Raw genomic sequence first — 15540 nt, 5'->3', positions numbered from 1 at the left:
TGAAACTAAGAGCTTTGCCAGCAAAACTACGTTCAAAACGTATAGTTAGTGAAGGCATAGAAATTTGAAAATATAATACCTCAAAGTAGTCTTTTTGTTTGTGCAGTTTGAATTAAGCCTCCCTTTCACTAGGTTTATTAATATTTTGTATAGGAAACCATGGCACTATCCTGAAATTTTATATTTAACAACGACTACGACACTTTCGTGAATTGTTTGTATCACAAAGAAATAAAACAAAAATTTTGTCCTTTTTTCTGAGATTTGATCCTTTCTTTCGATGAATTTTGGTCCCAAATGAAAACATGGAGTGGCAACCGTGTTTCCTTCGTATCTTCTTTTCGATTTTTCTCTCCTCCTTTCTCATTTTCCTACCTCAACCTCAGTCTGTTTTTCTTCATCTCGCTCCCTTCTCTTGCTTCCTGTCCTTTCTATTTTCCACATGCACTTTCTCCATTCTTATCTCAATTTCGTACTCCCTTTTTATAATCACGCAAGTATCGTTAATTGTAATGATAGGTTATTTTAACAAATTTTAAAATTAATTGAATCACGTTAGGTCCACTTCCAGAACAGCAAGGTATTCTTTTAGTTTATTGAAATAATGCGTCTAAAATATATGATTTCAAACACTTAGGTATAACAGATTAAGTCTGAGCAAAAGAAATTAACTTGCCGTTCTGCACGTAGGGCTTAGTTTAAATGATTAGCTACTTTGAAAAAAGGCAGCACGAGAAAAATTTTTTATGATAAATAAGACCTAACAGTCACATCAGCTATGCTTGTTTTGTGGTAACTGCCACATATTGGCACCACCAAGTGAGACGCAGTCTTCATCAATCTGCCTCTCCTAACTCATCATCTCGAACACTCCAATAGCCATCTCATCTTCTATCGACTTCCACCGACCCAGTACCAGTTCTTCAAACCATACATCTTTATTATTCATGAAGATCTTTGTTTTTATTATTTATATAGTCATGGTCCTCTACCAAAACATTCAATCCAAGTTCACGTCGGTAACTTTGAAATTAAAACCGTATTTTTATTTATTCTTCCTCTGTTATATCTCTTACCTCCATTTATGGCTTTTCACCCACGTTGGCCTTTAAAGATTCTTATACATGGCTTTCATGGCCATCAACATGACTCGCCTAATTTCGAAGTGCATCCAGTTTTGCTGCGTGAACGACAAGTGCATGTCATATCAGTGGATTACGGTAAATTAGTAAGCTTCCCATGTTATTATCCATGGTCAGTGCAGAATGCGCGTGTGGTGGGACGTTGTCTGGCGCAGCAAATTGATAATTAATAGAGACTGAAATCTACATTGATGAGGATATTCATTTGATTGGATTTAGTTTTGGTGCACAAGTAGCAGTAGTAGATTAACGGCAAATTACGCTAAAAACCAATTACGTCGCTTATCAGGCGTGTAAGTAGTAACAAATAACTGTATGCTTTCTTGTTTTATTTTTTCGTTTTTCCTAACATTTTTGAAGTTTACTTCTATAGCTGCATGCATTTGAGAAAAACTGTAATGAAAACAAGTAAGGAAGGTTAAGTTCGGGTGTAACCGAACATTACATACTCAGTTGAGAGCTATGGTGACAACATAAGGGAAAATAACCATGTAGGAAAATGAACCGAGGGAAACCCTGGAATGTGTTTGTATGACATGTGTATCAAATGAAAGGCATTAAAGAGTATTTTATGAAGGAGTGGGCCATAGTTCTATAGGTGGACGCCATTTAGGGATATAGCCATAAAGGTGGATCAGGTTGACTCTAGAATGCGTTTGTACGATATGGGTATCAAATGAAAGGTGTTGATGAGTATTTTGAAAGGGAGTAATCCTTAGTTCCATAGGTGGACGCCGTTTCAAGATACCGCCATAAAGGTGGACCAGGGGTGACCCTAGAATTTGTTTGTACAATATGGCTATCAAACGAAAGATGTTAATGGTTATTTTAAAAGGGAGTAATCCTTAGTTCCATAGGTGGACGCCGTTTCGAGATATCGCCATAAAGGTGGACCAGGGTGACCCTAGAATTTGTTTGTACAATATGGGTATCAAAAGAAAGGTGTTAATGAGTATTTGAAAAGGGAGTGATGCTTAGTTCCAGAGGTGGACACCGTTTCGAGATATCGCCATAAAGGTGGACCAGGTGTGACCCTAGAATATGTTTGTACGATATGGGTATCAAAATAAAGGTATTAATGAGGGTTTTAAAAGGGAGAGGTGGTAGTTGTATAGGTGGTCGCCTTTTCGAGATATCGCCATAAAGGTGGACCAGGGGTGACTCTAGAATGCGTTTGTACGATATGGGTATCAAATGAAAGGTGTTAGTGAGTATTTTAAAAGGGAGTTATCCTTAGTTCCGTAGGTGGACGCAGTTTCGAGATATCGCCATAAAGGTGGACCAGGGGTGACCCTAGAATTTGTTTGTACAATATGGGTATCAAAAGAAAGGTGTTAATGAGTATTTTAAAAGGGAGTAATCCTTAGTTCCATAGGTGGACGCCGTTTCGATATATCGCTACAAAGGTGGACCAGGGGTGACCCTAGAATTTGTTTGTACAATATGGGCATCAAACGAATGGTGTTAATGAGTATTTTAAAAGGGAGTGGGCCTTAGTTCTATAGGTGGACGCCGTTTCGAAATATCGCCATAAAGGTGGACCATGGGTGACTCTAGAATGTGTTTGTACGATATGGGTATCAAATTAAAGGTATTAATGAGGGTTTTAAACGGGAGTGGTGGTTGTTGTATAGGTGGTCGCCTTTTCGAGATATCGCCATAAAGGTGGACCAGGGTGACTCTAGAATGCGTTTGTACGATATGGGTATCAAATGAAAGGTGTTAAAGAGTATTTTATGAGGGAGTGGGCCATAGTTCTATAGGTGGACGCCATTTAGGGATATAGCCATAAAGGTGGATCAGGGTTGACTCTAGAATGCGTTTGTACGATATGGGTATCAAATGAAAGGTGTTAATGAGTATTTTAAAAGGGAGTAATCCTTAGTTCCATAGGTGGACGCCGTTTCGAGATACCGCCATAAAGGTGGACCAGAGGTGACCCTAGAATTTGTTTGTACAATATGGGTATCAAAAGAAAGGTGTTAATTTAAAAGGGAGTAATCCTTAGTTCCATAGGTGGACGCCGTTTCGAGATATCGCCATAAAGGTGGACCAGGGGTGACCATAGAATTTGTTTGTACAATATGGGTATCAAAAGAAAGGTGTTAATGAGTAGTTAGTTCTATAGGTGGACGCCGTTTCGAAATATCGCCATAAAGGTGGACCAGGGTGACTCTAGAATGTGTTTGTACGATATGGGTATCAAATTAAAGGTATTAATGAGAGTTTTAAAAGGGAGTGGTGGTAGTTGTATATGTGAAGGCGTTTTCCAGATCGCGACCAAAATGTGGACCAGGGTGACACAGAATATCATCTGTTGGATACCGCTAATTTATTTATATATGTAATACCTGCCAAGATTTTAAGGGTTTTTTATTTCGCCCTGCGGAACTTTTTCATTTTCTTCTATTTAATATGGTAGGTGTCACAACCATTTTATAAAGTTTTTTCTAAAGTTATATTTCGTGTCAATAAACCAATCCAATTTTTTTTTAAATTATCTTCTTTTAAAAGTGGGCGGTGCCACGCCCATTGTCCAAAATTTTACTAATTTTCTATTCTGCGTCATAAATTCAACTCATCTACCAAGTTTCGTCGCTTTATCTTTCTTTGGTAATGAATTATCGCACTTTTTCGGTTTTACGAAATTTTCGATATCGCAAAAGTGGGCGTGGTTATAGTCCGATATTGTTCATTTTAAACAGTAATCTCAGATGAGTGCTCAGGAACCTACATACCAAATTTCATCAAGTTACCTCAAAATTTACTCAAGTTATCGTGTTAACGGCCATGCGGAAGGACAGACGGACGACTGTGTATAAAAACTGGGCGTGGCATCAACCGATTTCGCCCGTTTTCACAGAAAACAGTTAACATCATAAAATCTATGCCCCTACCAAATTTCAAAAGTATTGGTTAATTTTTGTTCGACTTATGGCGTTAAAAGTATCCTAGACAAATTAAATGAAAAAGGGCGGAGCCACGCCCATTTTGAAATTTTCTTTTATTTTTGTATTTTGTTGCACCTTGTCATTACTGGAGTTGAATGTTGACATAATTTACTTATATACTGTAAAGATATTAAATTTTTTGTTAAAATTTTACTTTAAAAAAAATTTTTTTTTAAAAGTGGGCGTGGTCCTTCTCCAATTTTGCTAATTTTTATTAGGCGTACATATAGTAATAGGAGTAACGTCCCTGCCAAATTTCATCATGATATCTTCAACGACTGACAAATTACAGCTTGCAAAAATTATAAATTACCTTCTTTTAAAAGTGGGCGGTGCCACGCCCATTGTCCAAAATTTTACTAATTTTCTATTCTTCGTCATAAATTCAACTCATCTACCAAGTTTCGTCGCTTTATCTGTCTTTGGTAATGAATTATCGCACTTTTTCGGTTTTACGAAATTTTCGATATCGAAAAAGTGGGCGTGGTTATAGTCCGATATCGTTCATTTTAAATAGCGATCTGAGATGAGTGCTCAGGAACCTACGTACCAAATTTCATCAAGTTACCTCAAAATTTACTCAAGTTATCGTGTTAACGGACGGACGGACGGACGGACGGACGGACATGGCTCAATCAAATTTTTTTTCGATCCTGATTATTTTGATATATGGAAGTCTATATCTATCTCGATTCCTTTATATATGTACAACCAACCGTTATCCAATCAAACTTAATATACTCTGTGAGCTCTGCTCAACTGAGTATAAAAAAACTGTAATGTTATTGTGAAGCGACAACCACACCACACTCATATAGCAAAAGAACCATAGACAATCTTTAGTACGGCAGTTGACATGAAAATTGAAACGTCAATATGGCTCATGTGATAAGCGTGCAAATGAGCACGCAAAGGTAGTTGGTTCGACGCTGTCTACAGTTTCTAATTTTTTTTTTTTATGTATAAAATCACCATTATTTTATTTGAGAAATAAAAACCACACTCCTGTGCCAGAGAGTTTAAAAGCTAATTTACCATACTTACATACATATGTAAATACAAATGTGTGAAATATATATGTACATATGTACATATGTGCCGTTATTTATAAGCAAAATGTTGGATATTTTGTGATTTGAAATTATATGTACTATGTAATATTCTATTCAGTTTATTGAATTCAGCGAAGTCGGAGTAAAACGTCATCATAGAGATCGGGCGCGCTGTGCTTACTGTTTCCAGGTTTTCATAATTTTGTTGATTACACCATATTGCGTTTAGGTATCGATATGCCGCGAAATACGAACGGGGCTCGTGACCAACGGCGAATGCTAACTAGGAAAACTCCAAAAACTTCAATTGAACTCACACGTGAATGTCGTGCACGCCGGAGGACATTAATGAATGTGCTAAACAGTGAACACGGTGGTCGTAAGTACCTTTTCACACAAGTGCATATCGTCCGTTCCAAAGTAAAGATGTATAAATCAAAATTTTCGTTTTTCGGGTTTTTATGATAAACATAAATAACTGACTGATGAGATTGTTCTCTAAATTGCAAAATGATCAAAAGTACGAAAATTGCATCCGTGGATGCCTTTGAATTTTTTTTTTTTTTTTGTAAAAGAGCTCTATGAAAAAAAAATAAAAGTTTGAACTCGTTTTCCCAAAAAATTAAAATTTTTAAATACATCTCTTTACTTTGGAACGAGCGATATGTATTTCGTAATCAATAGTCAAATCTTTTTTATTTTATATTTGTTGTAGTGGATATATCACCTGTGCAAGAACAAGCTCCCATTGGACATAATGATGTAGTTTATCCTTGTGAGTACTCAAATACTTTTACATAGATATGTATATGTACATATGTATCGCTCGTTTAATTCAATTGTGTCCTAACTCTAAAATTACGATTTTTGAACTAATTGCGAGAAATTGTGCCCAATGAATCATGATCTTTGTTATGTAAACAATTTTTGGTAATGGTTAAGATAAAAATTAAATACCTGTTGACAGCTGAAATGGCTCTTCTAAAAAGCTACATATATGTACATATGTATTTTGAAAAGTGCCACTGCTTAAAATAAATGAGCGACATATATATGTATGTAAACATCGTTTCGTTCATTGGTCTTAAAACCTTAATTTATAACTCACATTTCTGCTGATCCACAAGCGGATATACATACATAGTCATATTCCATACTCACATTTTCACCGAAACACAGTTGCCCACAGAGAGTTTCAAAAAAAGTTTTTGGACAATCCGTTTGGATATGTATGCTCCGTGTGTGATCGATTGTGGTTCAAGTTGGATTTAAAACCACCACGCGCAGAACATGAACAACTTTTAAGTGAAATTATTGAAAATTATAACGCCACTGAGAATATTTTACTGTGCAATACGTGTTACATGGCTATCCAAAAATAAGTTATTCCAACGATGTCTAAATGTAACGGTTTTAAATATCCAAAAAAAACAAGAGTTTTTACTACCTCTAGATTTAATTACCGAGAGACTCGTCTCTCCATGCAAATAAGGCGGTTGCGACACGTTCATGGGCAATACGGAGTTTATGGGCAAATAATTAATGTACCCGTCGACGTGAATAATATGGTAAGTCATTTACCTCGAAATATAGATGATGACCATTGCATTAATGTTCATATCAAGAGGAAGAAAATTCACAAATCAAGCTTTTTATCGGGATTGGTAAATAAAAGAACACTTCGTTTATGGCTTCGATATTTGACGCAAACACCACTATATGTTATGTGCGATATTAAAATCGATGAAAGCTTTTTCAATGAAGATAGTATTATTGAAATCAATAGAGAAGAAATAAGTGAAAATATTCCACTCGAAGAAAGTCTAACTGCGCAGCAACAAACTCTGATGTGGAATGATGATGAGTGTTTACGAATTGCACCTGTGCAGAATAATCTTCCGAAAAGCATAATTTTTATGAACACGCTGAAGAACTCTCCTTTCCATCGATTTACTTAGGTAATTTCCGTAAATTCAGAGAGGGAGTAAACGCTACACAATTTACAATAGCGACTAGTGAATTAAGGAGATCTGACAGACGGGGAGTTACTCCGTATCATTTATTGTACGTTGCTATGAAAATTATGAGGTTAAGAGTTCGTGATTCACTCACTATTGCTTTCAAGCATGTAGGAAGAAACACCAATATTACACGACAGCAAATTGAATCAGAGGAGTATATAAATAATTGTATAGAAAGTTATTTAGCTTTCTTGCGATCAATACCAAATTCTCTTTGGTATTGGAAAGAACGCAAACGGGACCTTTTCGCAATGATTCGACAGTTAGGCAGACCTACGATGTTTCTCACGTTGAGTGCCAATGAAATTGGATGGAAAAATTTTAAACAAGTACTATATAAATTAAAGAATAATGGACAAGAAATATCAACGGAGGAGGCTGAGTCATTGGATTACATATCAAAAACTACGCTTGTAAATGAAGATGCTGTGACTTGTGCAATATATTTCAATAAAATAGTCAATATTATTTTGAATATTCTTCAGTTGAAGAAAAATAGCCCATTTGGAACTTTTCATGTAGTCGACTATTTTAAACGAATTGAGTTCCAACATAGGGGTAGCCCCCATGCACATATTTTATTGTGGTTGAATAATGCGCCATCGGATGCGCTTGGCACAGGTAAACAAAATGCTATAGCTATGATAGATCAATTGATATCAGTTTATTCAGTCGAAGCTTCTGGATATATTCGCGTGCAAACTCACAAGCATACTTTTACCTGTTACAAAACAACAAACGCTAACCAGCCTCAGAAATGTCGATTTGATGCTCCATTTATGCCGTGTAAGTTCACGACGATATTGAAACCAATGCAGAAAAATCATCCAGAATATGCTAGTTATGCTCGGCGATATAAACAATTACAAGTTAACCTCGAGAACAACGATTACGAAAGTATTAAATCATTTTACGAAGAAAATCAAGTTTCATCAGACGAAGATTACTTTTCCATTCTTCAAGCTGGCATTGTCAGACCGAAGGTATTTTTAAAACGACAGCCGAGTGAAAAATGGCACAACGCTTTCAATCCTTTCATTTTCAATATATTACAATCAAATGCAGATTTACAGTTCATCATCGAAGAATGCTCTTGTGCTGCGTACGTGGTTGAATACGTTAATAAAACCAGTAGAGGAATTAGCAACTTACAGTAACAAATTCTTGAAATAATGAATGATGATCCTGAGTTCGATCTAGTTGAAATAACACGGAAAATGAGTGTCAATATGCTTAACACTGTTAAATTAACAAGTCAAGAAGCAGCGTGGTACCTACTTCGTGAACCGATATCCAAAAGTTCAGTATCCGTAGTTATATCCCCACCGTATTGCCTATTGAACGACAGCGTATTAGACGAATACAAAAAGATTTGAATGAAACGAGTACCGACGAAAGTTCGACAAACGTGTTTGAGCGACTGTCGTAGTCGTCAACAACCAACCCTTTATTTTAAGAACAGTGAATTTATAACCAATTTTTAATTATTACACGCTTCAATATGTATTATTGCATATGTTCTATTGAATTTAAACCTATTTTGAATTTAAACGTATATTTATGAATTATTATACGTGGAAATATGTACTTCATTACATATTTTATACTTTTATATTATATTTGAGCTATTCATGAATTACTTAGAATACGTATAACCATTATACGTAACACTCATGTTAAACTAGGATTAGCACTTATGGAATTGTAAATGAATGCTTGAACATATTTCGCCCCTCTGGCAGCCCAAACTGATGAGTTGACAGTGACATGTACGTATGTACATATATATATATATATATATATATATATATATTTGTTTTTGACATTTCTTTTTATATTTTATTACTTAATTCGAATTCTTTTAACCATCACGAGTGTGTGACTCAACAAATTTGTGAATTTACTTTTAAAATAAACTCTTGTATCCAAGAGAAAATACAAGTGTCTTTTCTATATCGAAAGTTTCGTTCAGAATATCATATGTTTCCCCGTGCGGCATCGCTATTTAGTTGTGCGTTTCACGATATATCGCGCGTTTGTTTCACCCTTGTGGGCCACATTTGTTGTCCAATTAAAGACTACACATTGCCACCGCCACCGTGACTAACCCGATTGCCATCACCACCACATCATCGCCATCACCGCAGCAGCCAAATCCAACAAAAAAGGAAAGGCAAATCTGGATTGCCACCCCTTAAACTGGTCCTTCGAGCCGGATAACTGGCTCGTATGGAAATTTCACTAGACGACTAAGCCGTCTAGGCGGGCGAGTATGTTTAAGTGACTTAAGCTATGAACATTTTTCGTTCGGTTGTTTCATTAGCCATTGAGTGTGCTTGTAATTCTCAACTGGTTAGTGAAATATTCTAAAGACATAGTTTAAGTTTTTTTATCCCAAAGTGGGGTTTTTCAAAGCAAAACAAGGTGGCTCATCCCGTAGCCAATACCTTGGAGCCCCCAGTGCTCGCCCCCAATGAATAAATACAAGGTGTAATAGGGGTTTTTCAAAGCAAAACAAAATCACCACCACATCATCGCCATCACCGCCGCATCCGCAGCAGCCAAATCCAACAAAAAAGGAAAGGTAAATCTGGATTGCCACCCCTTAAACTGGTCCTTCGAGCCGGATAACTGGCTCGTATTGAAATTTCACTAGACGACTAAGCCGTCTAGGCGGGCGAGCATGTTTAAGTGACTTAAACTATGAACATTTTTCGTTCGGTTGTTTCATTAGCCATTGAGTGTGCTTGTAATTCTCAACTGGTTAGTGAAATATTCTAAAGACATAGTTTAAGTTTTTTATCCCAAAGTTGGGTTTTTCAAAGCAAAACAAGGTGGCTCAACCCGCAGCCAATACCTTGGAGCCCCGCAGTGCTCGCCGCAATGAATAAATACAAGGTGTAACAGGTGCATAGCAACCTCCCTCTCTAAAATAACACACAGTCCACTTAAATAATATAATAGCAAAAAAACTATTCGCCCACCGAATCGCCAAAGCTTAGACAAAACGTTTGGAAAGAAAATTGGTTTGATATATATGAGCAACGCCCAGAAGATATGGAGGGGTTGACACTTGCGGAATTCGTTTCTGAATATACCAAAAGTTCAAGAGGAGTGTATATTCGTCGGAAGCAACGTCGTATCATTCGTTATAGAAATTATGATATAGCTTCAGATTTTAATGAATATAAACGAGAAATGGTGACTTTATACATCCCATTTTGCAATGATGAAGCTGAAATTCTTGACGAAATTAAATTTATTGGGATCTACGATGAAAATGAAAATCATATTTTGGAACGTCGTAGAGAGTTTGAGTCAGATTTAGACATAAACAAGACCATAGGGATTTGTCGACAACTTTGTCGTCAAGATGACCAAGGGAACGAAAGCGATGAAATCCGTGAAGTTGCTACCAGATTTCCAGAGTGCAACCCATTCCAAACATTGTATGATAATCCAAATTCGATCGTAAACAGTGATTTGCGCTTAGCGACATTAAATAAACTGGGAGCTATTGCCAAACGAAAAGAAAATATGATGCCAAATGAAGAATTTTATAAACTCATGAGGATGTCAAACCAAAAACAAAAGGAATTTTTGATGCATGTCATTCACAATCTGCAATTACAAAATCCATCTATGTTGCAAATCTTCTTCACGGGAAGTGCCGGGTGCGGAAAAACTTTTGTGATTAAACTCTTGATGGAAATTCAGAAAGCGATGGATTTTGCAATGCTTATATAACTTGTGCTTCAACTGGAAAAGCTGCTATTACTATTGATGGGACAACGATACACACTGCACTAAAGATAAGTATTTCAAAGTTGCTTCCACTATCAATTGAAGTAGCACAACAATATAGATCCCTGTTTAAATACGTTCGAGTATTGATTATCGACGAAATTAATATGATAGGGGCCGAGCTGTTGTCCCAAGTTGATTCTAGACTAAAACAGATCACTGGTAATTTTCAAACAAACTTTGGAGGTTTGGATCTTATTTTAATTGGCGATCTACGTCAGCTACCACCTGTTCGTGCTACACCGATTTATAAGCAAATCAAGAACCAACTAGCAGGTCCAACACTATGGCGGGGGCTAAAATTTTTTGAACTAAATGAAGTGATGCGACAGAGCAATCGAACTTTTTCAACAATATTAACAAAAATTCGTGATGGCCAGCTGTTAGACGAGGAAGAGTTGGAATTAATGGAGTCACGATTTTACTCCGAAGAGGAGGCTGACACAATTTGCCCAAATGGTATACGATTGTTCTTCGATAATCATTCAGTTGCTAATTACAATAATAATCGAAATTTTCATTTCCGAAGCAACAGATGTATACATTGGTTGCCAAGGTGTTGAACAGCAAACTTCTATGAGGCAAAAATTACACAAAATGTCCGTTATCGATACAGGAGGTTTGCCTTATGAAATTACGTTAGTTATCAATAAACCATACATCCTAACAACTAATATTGACGTGTCAGATGGGTTAGCTACTGGCGCTACCGGAAACTAAATTTTTATAGAATATAATGACAATGGGGAGATTGGTCGTTTATGTCTGCATTTCACTGATTCTGCTAAAACTAGTGAAAAAATCAGAAGAAAAGCAGCGGCGTTAATACATAAGTACAATATTTCACAACTGGCAGTGCCAATAGCCCGAAGAACTTCCTCTAAACTATTAACACGCAATAAAACAGTTCTTATAAAGCGAAACCATTTTCCTCTGGTCTCTGCGTGTGCGATAACGATTTATAAGTCACAAGGCGGTACATTTGGTGAGATCGTCTACCAGTATGATAAATCACATACTCAACAGCTACTATACGTCGCATTATCACGAGTAACATCGATCCAAGGGCTTCATCTTGTCTCAAAAAAAAATGATAGAACATCTTATCACGGCCGGAGACCAACAGTATCCACAATTGAGTTGCGAGCTGAATTTGAAAGGCTTAACTTGAATCGACTTGAAACAATTGAAAATGTATAATATGATTTTATAAATGCGAGAAATGGATTGTCATTATTCACTTTTAATTGCCAAAGCTTACGCGCCCATTTACAAGATATTTAACTAGACAGAATAGCACCATCGTCGGATTTTCTAATTCTTTCCGAGACGTGGATTGATAATGACACGTTTTTAGACATTCCCAATTTCGATAAAGTAATCCAATTTAAAATACCATATACAAGAGCTGGTGGGGTTGCAATCTACCATAACACACATGACCGGGGTAGTGTTGTTACTCCACAAACAACACTCAACGCAAACCAATTGGAATCAATGTCCGTTCAGATTTCTAAGGTGGGAGAAATATGGGCTTGTGAGAGTACATTGGGTAGCAAAAAAACAATTGTAATTGTAGCAATTTATATTTCTCCCAATAAAGCAATAACTAAAATTATTGAATTCATCCACGAGGGTTTAATAAAATATACCACAAAATGCCGATGATTTTAAGTGGAGATTTCAATGAAAATTTTGCCTCGGATACATCGATCTCATTAATTGAATTTCTCGCCACCAAATTTAATTTAAAGCTTTGCAGCAGTCGCACTGAATCTACAACACGATCAAAAACAGCAATTCACGCCGTGTTTCAAAGCAACATTGATCAAATCGAAACTAAGACATATGTTTCATATTTTAGTTATCATAAGCCACTTGTATCTTTTGTAGAAATTTGATTAATAATAATAAAATTAAAAGTTTAAAAATATTCCTCAGTTTAATTTAAAGAAGGTTACACTTCAGAATTACCGATATCTGTCAACAAACCGATTTTCAGAGTATAAAATCACCATTATTATTTCAGAGTTTATAATTCAACATCACCACACTCATATAGCATCTAGTGATGCTTTGTATGTATATGTGTGTGTGGAATTTTACGAACACATCACATTCATATAGCAAAAGCACCATAGACAATCTTAAGTACGGCATTTGACATTAAATTTGAAAGGTGTGTATGGCACATGTGGAAAGCGCGCGAATGAACACACAAAGGTCGCAGGTTCAAGGCTGGCTACTTTTTCTAATTTGTTTTTTTTAATATATAATTTTCTTTTTTTTTTCATATAATTTCTTTTTTTATCTTTAATATATGTTTTTTTAATCATTTAATGCGAAACGTCGCTTACAACATAATTGCATTTGATTTGTCTTTGTAATGGAATTTATTACGGTTGTGATATTTTGTGAGAAATACAATTACCTATTAATTTTGTTGGTTACGTTTAGGGACCGATATGCCGAAAGATAATAACGGGGCTCTCGTGATAGACGGCGAAATGCTAAATTAAAGAAGTAAACTTCCCCTGGGTGTGCACCGCACACACTTCTTTTTGTTTTAAAACATCTCTTTGTTTTAGGTTTGGATCCCGCTGGTCCTGCATTTGCTACACAAAATCGTACTGAAATGTTGGATGACACGGATGCGGAATTTGTTGATGTCATTCATACTTAACCATTTTTCTATTCTACAATAGATCGTAGTGGCCATGTGGACTTCTATCCGAATTTGAACCAATTTTTTGAAGCTGGCTGCAACTATGTGGAAGATGGGCGTAAGTTGCTCTTAAGTGCTTTTGCGTATAATTCTAATATGGTACAAATATTTTGCAAGGTCTTCGTAACTGTAATCATTTTCGCGCTCCTCTCTATTATGCTGAATCCATAGTTAGTGGACGAGGCTTTTGGTCTTATCAATGTAGCGAATGGTTGGAGTTTATGAGAAATCAATGCCAACTATATGCAGATGTGCCCCACGAAACAATGGGTATTCATGAAAATTTGAATTTAAAAATTTCATTTATCGTACCTATATTGTGATCGATTACTCCGAAATTGATCGGAAATGCGGGTTGTTAGCGACTCATTACTTAAGGCAAAGTGGTTGGAGCAGTGCACTATATATTTGGATTCAGAGTGTAATTCATTCCGTATGTGGTCGTACCATTCCGCTATATTCTGAATTAGCATGAAGGTCCAGCGCCCTTTTATCGATTCTTCCCATCTGTGATGAATATTAGCGACACTAAGTGATACTCACATCACTAGTCTGATGATAAAGCAGACAGTCACTTGTATCTACATAAATGAATCAATCATTATGTCTACACATATGTACGTACACGAAGCGGAGAAGCAGCGCACAAACCATATGCATGTATCTGAGATACTCCCGAAAGTATGCAATGAGAGAAGTTATAAAATCGTGCATCTGTAAATACAGCTGAGTAATTTTATAGCTGATAACTAACTAGTAAGTTCTGGAAATAGAAGCGCCTAGAAATATGTCAACGAGGAAACCGCACAGTATAAAAGCAGCGACAGTGGATGCACGACAATCAGTTTGATTTAAGCAAGCTATCAATCAGTTGCGAAGATAAGTGTTTATTGTGAATTATTTTAATAAAAGCTATTTTGCATTATTGAATAGTGGAGTTATTTATTCAACAGTTTAGTGATTCGAACGTTAGTAGAAGGTTGCAAATAAGAGGAATTGCACTAAATTCGTTACATACCGTTCTTGCCATCTAACTATTGTTCGTGACCTTGCGCTTTTCTTAGCATCTGCAGATGGTCGGCTGATACCAATGCCATACAGATCGGCCATTTCACCTGAGAGTAGATCTACTGGGATTTTCCTGGATAAGACATTAGTCGCGTCATCGGACACCGTCCGATAAGCACATGCTATTCGTATAGCAGTAATACGATAGGCTGCTAGTATATATTGGTGGGACCATTTTAGATCCCTGCCATACTGGTGCTGCATATAATATTATCGGCTGGATAAGTTGGATAATAGCTGACAGGCCGCCGCCCTGAAGTGTTCCTTAAAAGTTAGTTTTGAGTGAATGTTTACTCCAAAATATTTCCAGAAAGGTTTTGAATTATTTGATAATCTCCTATGGTTAGGGCTAACTCATCCATAGTCTGATTGAGCTAACCAAAACAACTTCTGCCTTATTTCGAGCCATATCCAGCCCTATGTTCGTCAGCCATTGCCTTATTCTTCTCACGGCGTCATTACATAATGCTTGCAGCAGATCTAGTCCCTTGGACACTGCTACTACGACAATATCATCTGCATAGCCGACAATTTCCATGCCTCCGGGAAGGTCGATTTGTAGCACACCGCCATACATCGCATTCCATAGCGCTGGGCCTAGGCCCATCAGGGAACAGATCTCTGAGGGACACCGCCCGTGATGTTGTGCTTTCTTGGCCCCTCATCCGTATCAAAAAAGAGTACCCTGTCACTTAAATAGCTATCAATTATTTTGTGCAGGTAAGCAGGTGTGCCAAATTTGCATAGTGCTGTCATTACCAGCATCCAGTTCGCGGT

At 36.7% G+C, this 15540-nt stretch overlaps 1 pseudogene; it reads left to right on the top strand.

Moving 5' to 3' along the window:
• The first annotated feature begins 1084 nt into the window (after positions 1-1084).
• On the top strand, positions 1085-14098 carry LOC137241865 (inactive pancreatic lipase-related protein 1-like; annotated as a pseudogene).
• The last annotated feature ends 1442 nt before the right edge of the window (positions 14099-15540 follow it).

Source organism: Eurosta solidaginis, chromosome 2, assembly GCF_040869045.1.
Source record: "Eurosta solidaginis isolate ZX-2024a chromosome 2, ASM4086904v1, whole genome shotgun sequence".
In the NCBI taxonomy this organism is placed as follows: domain Eukaryota; kingdom Metazoa; phylum Arthropoda; class Insecta; order Diptera; family Tephritidae; genus Eurosta; species Eurosta solidaginis.
The sequence above is the reverse complement of the archived record's forward strand: the minus strand, read 5'-3'. Positions and strand labels throughout refer to the sequence as shown.